We start from the raw sequence: 13,072 nt of genomic DNA on the forward strand, positions 1-13,072 counted from the left end.
TACACTTCAATGTTATTATACAGAAATTAATTCTAATAAAATTAAGACATTGAAGACATTGAAATTTTCTGTGACACCACCTGGGCTAATTTTTTTGAGTCTATTTTTTTTATCTTCTATGAACTTGAGAAGCAGAGAGACAGCATTCTGCACAGTCCTGATCCAGCCTCGCCAGCCCCAGGTCATGCACACATGGGTGCTTGACCATTTCAGAGAGGTGTCTAGATGTTAACCTAGAATTTTTCCATGTGAGCCAGCCTCACAGAGTGTTGTATTTTATCACAGCACCACTGTCTGGCCTCCTGTTTTAGATTTTCCACATTTTCTTTGAAACATATTGGTGATCCAGAAAGAGGAAAAGATTCACTTGAAATTATTTCATTTAGTTTTATTCAGAAGCCTAGATAAGATGGCATCTGTGATTTAGTCCTCTTGGGATGAAAATTAATTTTAGACATAATTATTGGGTGAAGTTTGGGTATACATTGGCAGGTATACATTATAGTATATTTAGAAAGCAAATAATCAAACACGAAATATAATATTTAAGAATAAATTATAGGGGCCAGCAGACGGTGTAATGGTTATGTCAATGGACTCGTACATGGCTGACCATGGTTCAAGCCCCAGACTTGCTCTTGCTGGCTTGAAAATCACGTCAGGCATGTACGCGTGTGTATGCCCAAGATCCCAGGAGGAGAATGGAGGAGACGCGATTACAGTGAGGCCATTGCCCCCCCCCCCACCCCACCCAGGGGGTGTGTGATTTTTCTCTTTCTGTCTCTCTGGCAAGCACATGCACCTTAAGGCTAAAGCCTCTAAAAATAAAAAGAATAAAATAGGTAAAATAATTTACTTTGTCTTGATGATATTAATAGAAATTTTCAAGCTATTTTAAGATAAAATTTTTTTAGAAAATTTCCATGTTGACATTGATTTTGGATAACTCAACCTTTCTCTTAACAGTTTCCCTTCCCCTTTGTTTCCTTTTGGAGACAAAACTGGCAAGGATTGATTTATTCTGGGAACATTGAATATTGATGCTTTGCTTCTGAAATATATCATATATTTTGTGAAATACACATTAATAGTAATTGATGATGTAAAAAGAAGGCTGACTTTAATTTATATTTTTTCCAATATATATTTATCTACATTGTGTAGGGCTTCTTTGCTTGTGATTAACACATTTTTCTGCTAATTTTATGGCCATGAGAACATTATTCTCATTTACCCATGCATTTTCTCAGCAATCAAATTTGGCATTTACTAAGTTTTTTTTTTTTCTTTTTAATGAGCATGAGTGTATTAGTTTATAAAGATAATGTGGATTGGAAAGATAGGAGAGCAGAATCAGGGGTACTAGTCAGGTGGCCTTGTAGTGGCCCAGGCAAGAGACTGAGGGCCTCATATTGCCTCTGGAGTGGACCATAATTAGTTGTTAGTTGTAATCCTTGATGGAGACTTGTGCTTTGTAAGGTTGCCCCTCTTTTGAAAGTACAATTTACCTTTGCTAGAAAGATTGTCGCATAATATATGTATGAAAATAAACACAAAAACAAAGCCACAGAAATAAGCGCAGGGCAAAGTCCTATGCGGTTTATAAGATTTTGGGTCATCTCTCTTTCAGCTTCTGTAAGTTTAAATAGGAACCCCTATTGTATGGAGAAATTCTAGGTGCATGGGCTAAACAAAGCATAGCTTGGTTGCATATTCACTGTAAATGACCTTACTTTTAAAAATGCCATTAGCACCTATATCTGTATAAATCATGACAGAAAATATTTTTACAGTATGTACGATTTATGACTACCATTGTTTTCATAACGGGCTAATCTTAATGACATACTCTGATCTTGTCTAAAATTTTGTTTATCCAAATTGGATTTCTTCTGTGGCATGCTTCCTTTAGAGCAGGCTTCCATCAACCATTCCTATCAGGTGCTCTGCTCTGCCTGCTCTGCTCAGGTGAATTAGGCATATGTGTATTTGACAGCTAAATGATGTAGTTGCACATGCAATGTTTTGTTATTCTCTTTGTGTTTTCAGCTTGAAAACTACTTGCATATTGAAAGATCATGCAACAGTTTGATTTTTTAGGCTGTTTATGTCCCTAGGGCTGTTTCAGCCTTTGTTTCCTTCTTCCAGTGGTTTTGCATCTCGGTCAGTGAAGTAAATGAGTGAGGGAAAATACTCAATAGTATGTGAATCTCATTCTCTCCCTTCTCTGTGGAAACTTTTGATACTTAAACAATAGAATAATTATCCAAATTCTCCCGTACTTGTATCCCTTACCACTATGTTAAAATTAGCAATTAAGAAAAATGATATTGATCATTTTATGCTGAAATAATTAAAAACATTTAAAAATAGGCCAGCCTCTGGCACAGTGGTTAAGTTGGCTGGATGGCTGACTGTGTGGTTTGAGTTCCAGATCCAATAGCTTGAAAAAAACCACTCTATATGAGTGTTCATGCCCCAAATCCTGAAAGGAGATAGAAGAGAAGGGATTACAGCATGACCATCCTCCACGATAGGTGTTTTCTCACTTTCCCTCTCTCTGTCTCTCTCTAGTAAGCACACGTGCCCTCCAGCAAAATTTTTAAAAAAGGTAAAATACTTGTTCTAGTACAAAATCTGAGTAAAAGTTAAAATGAACAAGGAACCAAAAAAGTCTATTAATTGTTTTCTAACTATTGATGCATTGCTTCCAAATTTAAATACTGTTTTAAAAATGATAAGCTTTTGGAAAAGGTGGGACAATTTTATTTTTCGTAGCTTCCTCATAGTAGAATTTAATTTTTAGTATTAAGACTGACTTCCAAAGTAGCCCTAAGGTGAGAGATACATGAACATGCCATGTACTGCCAGTAAGAGTATAAGAAAACACTGTCATCAGTAACAATGAGAATAATGCGTGCCCTAATTTTAGTTGTAACTATGTGGAGTTGCTTTGTTTCCTGATGAGAACTATATAGAAAAGTGTATACAGGGTCATGTATTCATTTACCATAAGCAATGACCAAATACATGTATTGATGTTGTATTGGCCCACTCTGCAGTGCAGCTGGTAGCATACTGTACTGTGGAACTGTAAGCTACATGCCAACCACAATTTAGGTCCTCAGAGTGGTTGGTCTGAAAACACACTGGGCGTGGACATACACACATGTCCAGAATATTAACAGCCTGGAAGACTAGAGGAAAGGGATTGCAGGGTGACCAACAACTGGGGAGGGTGCTTTTTTTCTTTTTCTTTTTCCTCTCTTTCTCATACTTGTACATGTTCTCTTTCATGAATTAAAAAAGAAACTGTAGTATTATCATTATTAGTAAAAATGGTTGTGGACTAGCATAATATTAAATATAAATAAAACCAATTAATTACATTTCTTGGGCTATATCTTTTGTTAATATATTCTCCATATTATTTTCTGTTTTTGTGGACATAATTCTCTGCTTATCTAATAATAGCTGCTGGACTTCATCTTCCTGTTTCTATTCCAGAATCCTTATAATCTCACCTCTGTAAGAAGTGAGAAACTTAGATCAGCTCATGTCAGACTTTTACTTGTTTGAATCATTTCCTATCATATTTAGAATAACAGTTGGGACCAGCAGTTAGTGTAATGGCTGTGTCGCTGGACTCCCACATAGTTGACCGTGGTTCAAGTCCCGGACCCGGTAGCTTAAAACTCATGGCGGGTGTGTGCGCTGTGTGTGCATGCCCAAGATCCTGAGAGAAGAATGGAGGAGAAGGGAATGCGGTGTGGCCATCCCACCCCAGCGAGGGGTGATTTCTTGCTTTCTGTCTCTCTGTCTCTCTCTGTCTTCCTGGCGAGTGCATGCGCCCTATAGCAAAAACCTCTCCAAAAAAAAAAAAAAAAAGAATAACAACTGCATCTCATTCCATTCTAGTTTGTAGAGGGAAATAATCCATAAAGAAATTGATCTTGTAGTAGAGGGAAGAGAAAGTATATTAATTAATACATTCATTCAACAAATAATTATTGAGTGTCTATTATGTGTCCTAGGTATTTGATAAGCAAAAGACACAAAAATACTTGGCTGTATTGGAGCTTACTTTCTAGTAAAGCAGGCAATATAAATCATATGAAAGGTCTTCAAAAAGTTCATAGAAAAACATACTATGCAAAACTATAGACGGATTTCAAAAATTGTTACAACAAAATAAACTCATACTTTAATTCCACTTTTCTATGAACTTTTTTTTTTTTGAGAGGTTTTTGCTATAGGGTGCATGCGCTCACCAGACAGACAGAGAGAGACAGAGAGAGACAGAAAGAAATCACCCCCTGGGGGGGATTCCACGCTGCAATTCCTTCTCCTCCAATCTCCTCTCAGGATTTTGGGCACGCATGCACAGCACACGCGCCTGGTCTTGGCGTTTGACCTGTTCCTTCTTCACTAGATAATGTGGTTGACTTTTTTCTTTACAATTATGCTGACAGGAAAAATAAAATTGCAACCATATGTCATCTAAACAATGTGACAGTTGCAAATACTCTTCAGATTAGCGTAAGGTAGAGTCCAACTATAACCTAGTGAACTGTCTTACTCAGTCATTCTTTCTTATGTCTTTCAATATCATCATAGGTTTAGTATTTGATCCAATTAAAAGGAAATTATAGACTGGCTCCTGATTTTTAAGGTCATATAGAGATTTGGAGGTTAAAAAAATTCTTTTTAATTTTTTTAATTGCCAGGGACACATGTGCTCACCAGAGAGAGAGAAGGAGAAAGCACTAATAGGGAATGGTAATACCACAATCCCTTTTCTTCCATTTTTTCATCCTGTCAAGATTTTGGGCATGTGTACATATATTCTGGCATGTTTTTCAAGTTTCTAGGGCTAAGATTTGAACCATAGATGGCCATGTGGGATCCAGCTCTCAACCTCTGGGCCATGGGGCTAATTCCACATTTGGAATTTTTGAACTAGTGATTCCAACTGGTTTCTCAACAAGGGCCATTTTATTAATTCTCACAGAGCCAAAAGACTCAAAATGACCTTCACAAGCATCATCAAGAGAATCACAAGAGGTAAGATACGGTAAGTTTTCGACTAAACTTCAAGAAAGAGGGTATGCCTGGGTTTGGTGTTACCATCAAAACTCTGTCAATGTCACTAGTGGACCTGGGTGAGAACAGACATTAGATTGCATATGTGTCAGTAATTTACCTTTTGCTAATATCTTTTATAGTTCTTTTAATTTGGGAACCAGTTTAGGGGTGAAGGCTTATTTGTTAGGATAATATACCAACTTGTATATTCAGACAAGTGATACCAAATTGATATAAATTGATGTGTGTGTGTGTGTGTGTGTGTGTGTGTGCACCTGCACACCTGTGTATATGTGTGAAGAAGGAACTTTCAAGTTTCTAGGGCTAAGATTTGAACCATAGATGGCCATGTGGGATCCAGCTCTCAACCTCTGGGCCATGGGGCTAATTCCACATTTGGAATTTTTGAACTAGTGATTCCAACTGGTTTCTCAACAAGGGCCATTTTATTAATTCTCACAGAGCCAAAAGACTCAAAATGACCTTCACAAGCATCATCAAGAGAATCACAAGAGGTAAGATACGGTAAGTTTTCGACTAAACTTCAAGAAAGAGGGTATGCCTGGGTTTGGTGTTACCATCAAAACTCTGTCAATGTCACTAGTGGACCTGGGTGAGAACAGACATTAGATTGCATATGTGTCAGTAATTTACCTTTTGCTAATATCTTTTATAGTTCTTTTAATTTGGGAACCAGTTTAGGGGTGAAGGCTTATTTGTTAGGATAATATACCAACTTGTATATTCAGACAAGTGATACCAAATTGATATAAATTGATGTGTGTGTGTGTGTGTGTGTGTGTGTGCACACGAGCACATGTGTATATGTGTGTGACGAATAGGCTCTATGGGTCTTTGTATCATGGAAAATATTTTTTATCCCTTCCCTCATTTTTTTTATTCCTTAATTGCTGTTTTTGTAAGTTCTATTGTCTTAGAATTACAAATTACTTTTTCATAATTGGGTGGTTGAAAAATATTGGCAAAATCTACCTAATAAAAAATGTACATTTTTAAATTAAAAAAAAATTAATATATGGAGTCTTAAGTCTGCTCTGGGCAGGCCTTTAGGGTGAGTCCTTGCTCTGAGCTTGGAAGATACTTTGGAAATTTTGGACCCCATAACCCACCATCCGAGTGGCCTGTGCTTAGCCTGCCTGCTCACTTACCAAGCGTCCTAAGCCTTGTCTGAGCAGGCCTTTGGGGTAAGTCCATGCTCAGGGCCTAGGAGACAGTTTGGAACTTTTGATATACCAACCTACGTGCTGTGCAAATAAATGCAGTACATGACTGGATCATCTTCACCAAGTTATATCTCCTTAGCTTGCTACCACTTCATCAGGAACTGAACATTTGGTAGAGGAACCAAGCACCTGAAGTTACCCATAACTGCTCTGACCAGGGAGACACAGCCTTCTTATAAGAACATACCTGGTAAAAAGGATGAAATTTCCTCCACAAGTACTACAGGATCTACTCGAATAAATAGAAAAAAATGAATACTGCATTAGATGAGTAGAAACCAGCACAGATCTCAAAGAAACATAAGAAACCAAGGGGGTAGCTTTTCACTAGATGAGGGTAGTAGTCCCTCACCAACATCAAACAGCACCAAGAAATACAAAGAAATGTCAGAAAAAGACTTCTGAATATTTGTAGTGACAAAATTCAGTAAGATGCAAGAGATAACAGACAATCAGTTTCAGGAAATGAGAAATCATTTCAGGAAAAGGAATTTCATAAAGAAATACACACCCTAAAAAAGAATTAAACAGAACTTCTAGAAATGAATATAAGAAATTAAAATCTCCCTAGAAAGTGTTAAGAGCAGATTGGGCCATGCAAAAGAAAGAATTTCTGACCTTGAAGACAAAGTCTCCAACATAAACCAAATTACAAAAAAGAAGAAAAAAAATAACAAGAAAAAAATTGAGGACATCATATGGGGAATTCTAGACATTATGAAACACCCAAATATCCATATAATGGGTATTCCAAAAGGTGAAGAATCTGCTAAAGGCACTGGAAACCTCTATCATGAAATACTGTCTGCAATTTTTTCAAATATAGAGAAACATGGGGAAATACAAAGCCAAGAAATAAAAAGGAACCCAAATAGAATCAGCACAAAAAAGATTCTCCCCCAGCACACCTTAACCAGATTGGTAAAAATTAAAAACAAAGACGATATTTTAAAAATGGCAAGGGAGAAATATCAAGTTACTTATAAAAGTTATTCCATTAGGCTAACGTCAGACTTCTCAACTGAAACAAAACAGGCAAGAAAGGAATGGGAAGATATGATCAAAACATTAAAAGAAAAACAATATCAACCAAGAGTATTACATCCAGCAAGATATTCCTTCAAATGGAAAGAACAAATAAAAGTATTCTCAGACAACCACTGAAAAGAAATCACCAATATTAGATGAAGTCTACAGGAAGTGCTGAGGGGTGTGTCGTATCAGGGTAACTAAAGAGAGACACACAGAAACAGGAGAACAAAAAACAATTGAGAAAATGGCTAACAAAATGAAAAGGATAAATCCTCATGTATCAATAATATTGAATGATAATGGATTAAATTCTCTCATTAAAAGACACAGACTGGCTGAATCAATACAAAAGCAGAAGCCATGTGTATGCTGCTTACGTGAAGCACACTTCACTGATAAGTACATCCATAAACTGAAAGTGAAGGGCTGGAAAAAGGTATTCCATGGAAACAGAAACCAAGAAAAGATTAGAGTCGTGATACTGTTATCAGACAAAATAGACTTTGAGAAGAAAGATGTAAGAAAAGACAGAGAAGGACATTATATAGTACTAAAATTACTTGTTCACCAAGAACATATAACACTTGTAAATATCTAAAAACTCATGGTGGAGCACCTAAACACATCAATGCAAGACTGTTAGATCTTAAGGAAGAGACAGACTGCAACACATTATTTGTAGGGGATCTCAACACCCCATTGATTCCTCTGGACAGATCATCTAAACAAAAAATAAACAAAGAGATACAAAATCTAAATGATACCATGCATGAAATAAACTTGACAAACATCTATAGAGTATTTCACCCAATTTCCACAAAATACACATTTTTCTCACCTCCACATGGAACATTTTCGAAGATTGACCACATGATAAGGCACAAAATAAGCCTTTACATATTCAAAAGTATAGAAACTATACCTAACATCTTTTCTGACCATGATGGAATGAAACTTAAAATAAAAAACAGAGCTCTCAAAATTTCACAAATACATGGAAACTAAACAACCTACTCCTAAATGACTGCGATATAGAAGAAATTAAGACTGAAGTCAAAGGGTTCATAGAAACCAATGATAATGAACAAGCAAGTGTCTGTAACCTATGGGACAGAGCAAAAGCAGTTATAAGAGGGAAATTCATAGCAATTAGTGCCCACAAGAAAAAAGGAGAAAGGAGGCAAATAATAACCCAATGACACAACTCAGGGAACTGGAAAAACAAAACTTCCAAAATATTCCAGGAGAAAATAAATAATGAAAATCTGAGCATAAATAAATGAAATAGAGAATAAAAAAAACTATGTAGAAAATAAACAAAACCAAAAACTAGTTCTTTGTGAAGATAAACAAATTGACACACCATTAGCTATATTAATCAAGAGGAACAGAGAAAGGAACCAGATAAATCAGCGAGGAAACATTCATTATTATAACAGATATAGCAGAAATTCAAAATATCATCAGAGTACTATGAGTGACCATATGCTAACAAACTGGAAAACCTGGATGTGATGGACAAATTTCTGGACACATGTAACTTACCAAGATTGAACCTGGAAGAAATAGAAAGTCTAAGTAGACTCATAACAAGCAATGAGATTAAATTAGTAATAGTCAGTCTCCCAACAAGGAAGAGGCTAGATCCTGATAGCTTCACTTCTGAATTCTACAAAACTTTTAAAGAAGAACTAACCCCAATTCTCCTTAAGCTATTTCTAAAGATCTATAAGGAAGGAACCCTTTTGAATTCGTTCTATGAAACCTCCACCATCTTAAGTCCAAAAGCAGAAAAGGACATGACAAAAAAAAAAAAAAAAAAAAAAAAAAAAAAAAAAAAAAAAAAAAAAAGAAATAAAAGAAAACTTCGGGCCCATTTCCCTGATGAATATGGATGCAGAAATTCTCAACAAGATACTAGCAAACCATATTTAACAACATATTAAAAAGATTATACACCATGACCAAGTACAGTTTATTCCAGAGATGCGTGGATGGTTCAACATACACAAAACAATAAATGTAATAACATTCGCTTTAACAAAGGGAAAGATAAAAACCATATGATTATATCAATAATGCGTATAAAGAGTATGGCTGATTATCTTCGCAAGTATTTATTAAGTTTTCTCATTGCTCTACATGCCTTCATAGGAAAACCCTGGACCTCACTTGCCTCCAGAGTTGTCGTTTCACTGCAAACAAAATATGTAGGTATGATGTATGGAAAATTTCCAGTTTTGTTATATCCTTCAATTAAGTAACAAATATGTGATAACTGCTTACCATTTTCTGAACACATGATAGAAATACAAAAATAAACAAGGCAGATGATGCCTCAGATATATTAAGGAGCAATGAACATGTGACTATCAATCTCAACCAGATGGGTCAATGTATACATTCATTATTTTTAAGAAAAAGGAGAATATATTTGTAAATTATACTCAGATAAGGGATTTATAATCAGAATATACAGGGAACTCAGGCAGCTTATGCACACACATGCACAAATCAATCCAATTAAAAGATGGGAAAAGGAGTTGAATAGAACATTTTCTGAAGAAGACATATGAGTGGACTAAAAGCATATGAAAACATGTTCGACATCTCTTATCATGAGGGAAATGCAAATAAGAACTACAATGAGATTCCACTTAACCCCAGTCAGAATGGCTAAAATTAAAAAAATAAATAATGATAAGTGCTGGGGAGGTTGTGGTGAAAAAGGGAACTCTCCTACACTGTTGGGAATGTAAATTAGTACAACCACTTTGGAGAATGATCTGGACATTCCTCAATAACCTATAAATATGACCCAGGAATTCCACTCTTAGGTATTTACCCAAAGGATAGAAAAACCCTCAGTTGGAAAAACATTTGCACATCTGGCATTAATTATACCCATTTGCTTTTTTTCTTATTCATGGCAGCAATAGCCAAAACTCCATTTCATAACATTTACTTTAGAAGTTTCTGTCAAAAGTCAACAGGCATAAATGTGGTTCATGTACCATCATTTTTCTTTCTTTATAGAAATATTTCATTTAATTTTACTTATTATATTTTCCAGGTTTTGCCAGAATATTATTTTATTTTTTATATATTAAATTACTGTATATCTTCACAGCTTGCAAAATAAATTTTCTTTCTTTCTTTCTTTTTTTTTTTTTGGAGAGGTTTTTTTTCGCTATAGGGCATGTGCGCTCGCCAGACAGAGTGAGACATAGAGACAGAAAGTGAGAAATCACCCCCCATGGAGGATGGTCATGCCGCAATCCCTTCTCCTCCATTCTCCTCTCAGGATCTTGGGCACACACGCACACGCGCCCGGCATGAGTTTTAAGCCACCAGGTCAGAGACACGAACCACAGTCGACTATGTGGGAGTCCAGCGACATAGCCATTACACTAACTGCTGGTTCCCGCAAAATAAATTTTCTGAGCATGAATATACTGTATATGTTAAAGATATTATCTTACACATTATCATTGACAGGTTATTTTTCATTTTTGTGTCCCTTAAATGTCTTCCTTTTTTCTTTTTCTTCTTGATTCTGTTCCCCTCACATTCTCTCATTTACTACCTTCTCCCACAGTTTCTGGTATCCACAAGTGTTCTCCATGCTTTTATATCTTCCAATCTTTCAGTTTCTGCCATAGAGTGCAAACATTTGGTATATATTAAGTGGGAACATACAATTCCTCTCTTTCAGTATGGTTTGCTTAATTTAGCAGTAAATCTTCCATATTCATTCACTTTCTATCAAATGCCAGTGTCTCATTTATTTTTTGTGAATATTTATTGATTTGTGTGTGTGCGTGAGTAGTATTCCACAGTGTACATGTGCCACACTTTTTCAATTCATTCATCTTTCCATAGACATTTGGGTTGGATCCATGTCTCAGCAATTATGAATAATGTGGTAATAAACATAGATGTGCAAGTACTTTTCTGACTGAGTGTATTCTATCCTTTGAGTAGATACCCAGGAGTGGAATTGCTGGATCATATTGTAGTACTATTTGTAGGTCTTTGAAGTCCCTCTGTAGTGTACTCTACAGTGGTTGTGGTCATTTACATTCCCACCAGCAGTGTGGGATAGATCCCTTTTCACCACACTCTCACCAGCACTTAATTATATTTTATATTTTAATCTTACCCATTTTGACTAGGGATAGGTGGTATCTCATCGTGATTTAGATTTGCATCTCTCTTATGATAAGGGATGTTGAGTATTTTTCATATGCTTTTTGACTGCTCATTTGTCTCTCTTGGAGAGTTGTCTGTTCAGCTCAATTTCCCATCTTTTAATTGGGTTGATCATTTTTATTTTGGGTAAGCTGCTTGAATTCCCTGTGTATTCTGGTTATCCATTCTTTATCTGAGGGACAGTTTGTAAATATTTTCTCCCATAGTGAGGGGTGCTGATTCACTGATTATTGTTTCCTTTGCTAAGCAGAAGCTTTTTAACCTCATGTAATTCCACTTGTCTAATTTTGGGATTATTGCCTGTGCTTTAAGAGTCTCACATAAGAAGTCTTTGCCTACTCCAATGTCTCCAAGAGTTTACCCTATTTTAGCCACCAGTAATTTTATAGCTTCAGGCTTATGTTTATATCTTTGATCCATTTTGAGTTGATTTTTGTTAATGGTGAGAGATAGGGGTCCAGTTTCATCTTCTTGCAGGTGGATCTCCTGTTTTCCCAGCTTCACTTGCTAAAAATAGTTTCTTTTCCCCACTGGATTGATGGGTGTCCTTTGTCAAAAGTCAGTTGGCTGTATGTTTAAGAGTTTAGTTTTAGGGTATCTACTCTGTTCCATTGGTCCACATTCCTGTTTTTGGGTCAGTACCATGCTGTTTGGATCATCACAGCTTTGTAATATATTCTGGGGTCAGGGCATGAGATACCTCCTATTACACTGTTCTTGTGAAGTATTGCTTTGGAAATATGTCTTTTATGTTTCTAGATGAATTCTGTGATTGTTTTTTCTAAAATTGGGAAGAATATCTCTGGTAATTTGATTAGGATTGTATTAAATTTGTAGATTAATTTGGGTAGAATTGACATTTTGATTATATTAATTCTGCTAATCCAGGAACGTGGAATATCCTTCCACTTTTTGTGTCATTATCAATGTTTTTTCTAGTTTTTTTCTAGTTTTCTTTTTAGAGGTCTTTGACTTCTTAGCACCCACCCCTCTGCCACCCCTCCAGATATCTTATTTCTTCTGTGGCTATTGTAAATGGAATTGCTTTCTTCAATTCTACCTTCTCTGTTCACTGTTGATGTATAGAAATGCTATAGATGTTGTATTTTGATTTTGTATCTTGTCACTATACAGTATTCATTTACAGCTTCTTGGAGTGGACTATATTTTATATTATCATGTAATCTGCAAATAGAGATAGATTTGCTTCTTCTTTCCATTTGAATTCCTTTCATTTTATCCTCTTGTTTTATTGCATTGGCTAGGCTTTCCAGTACTATACTGAAAAGGAGTGAAGAAAGTGGGCAGCCTTGTCTTGTTTCTGTTTTTAATGGAAATACTTTCAACTTTGACCCATTCAATTTGTAGGTTTTTTGTGTATGTTTTTTATTGTGTTGAGAAATGTTTCTTTTATGCCAATTTTGCTGTCTTAATCATGATGGGATGTTGTGTTTTACAAAATGGTTTTTCTGCATTGATTGATGTGATGATATGGTTTT

This window comes from Tupaia chinensis, unplaced genomic scaffold, assembly GCF_000334495.1.
Source record: "Tupaia chinensis unplaced genomic scaffold, TupChi_1.0 Scaffold147554_1, whole genome shotgun sequence".
In the NCBI taxonomy this organism is placed as follows: Eukaryota; Metazoa; Chordata; class Mammalia; order Scandentia; family Tupaiidae; genus Tupaia; species Tupaia belangeri.